This window comes from Octopus bimaculoides, chromosome 7, assembly GCF_001194135.2.
Source record: "Octopus bimaculoides isolate UCB-OBI-ISO-001 chromosome 7, ASM119413v2, whole genome shotgun sequence".
Taxonomy (NCBI): domain Eukaryota; kingdom Metazoa; phylum Mollusca; class Cephalopoda; order Octopoda; family Octopodidae; genus Octopus; species Octopus bimaculoides.
In genome coordinates this window covers 23,047,462-23,048,695 of record NC_068987.1, presented here as the reverse complement: position 1 = coordinate 23,048,695, position 1,234 = coordinate 23,047,462, and positions in this window count along the sequence as shown.

The following is a 1,234-nucleotide window of genomic DNA, read 5'->3' as shown; positions in this document are numbered from 1 at the left end:
CCTTTCTCCTGTTCGTCAATTTTTGTGATGGCTGAAAAGAAGGAACAGAGTGCTTCCTTGAAATTCCATCTCCTGCTGGGGCTGTTGCCATGCTTCAAACATCTTACAATGACGCTACCAGGAACAAAACACAAGCTTACGAGCGGTTTCCACGCTTTAGAAACAATTGACGAACTTGTTGATATGACTGGCGTAACCTGGAGCTCCTGCCATCGAATTCTGGGCAAATGAAGAGTTGTAGTAAAATTTGTGACTCACTTGCTCACGGAAGATCAAAAATAGGTAGCACGCCGAACTATATGCTTAGCAGCATTTTGTCCGTCTTCACGCTCTGAGTTCAAATTCCACCGAGGTCGACTTTGTCTTTCGGAGTTGATAAAATAAGTGCCATTTTAACACTGGTGTCGATGTAATCGACTAGCCTGCTCCCTTAAAATTGCTGGCCTGGTGCCAAAATTTGAAACCAATAACAGTGACTGAGTTGCGCTTGCGGGTCGTCCGCCCGGAATAAATACAATGATACCAACGCTATGCAGTGATGAATAAATTAACTCTATGTTGGTTAAAATGTTTGTGTCATATTTCAACACCCGTCCGACTGTCTGTGATCTTGTCTTACACATATATATAAGTAGATATTGAAGCTTGGGTATGTTCCTAGTAGTAATCCGATGAAGCACGTTCACTGCCTATGCCTACCTGACGTCATCCACGGTATTTATACAATTGACGCGGAATCTGCCTCGGAAATTCATAAGTGTTCGGTGACCATAGAGACGGAAATTGGAATATACGAGGAAAATTTTTGCTCACAGCGACAGTTTCGACGCATCCTGCATCGATTCCTTGCGAGTGAGATACTGTACAACTGGTTGTGGTGCATCCCTCGGTGCAGACGCATCACCTCAGATGATGTTATAAGGGACATCTCGTTAATATGCTGTAGTAAAAACCGCACGAAACACAATTTCGTTTAACAAGATACCATTTATAGCATCACCTGAGAAGGTGCATCTGCAGCGAGGGACGCACCTCAACCATTATCCCACCTGCAAGGGATCGATGCAGGATGCGTCGAAACAATCGTTGTGAGCATTAAAGTTTCTCGTATATTCCATTTTCAGTTTCTATCATTTGTTTATATATGCATATATATATATGCATGTATGTATGCACGTACATATATACACGTATATACAGGTGTGTATGTCCGTGTATGTGTGTGTGTGTGTGT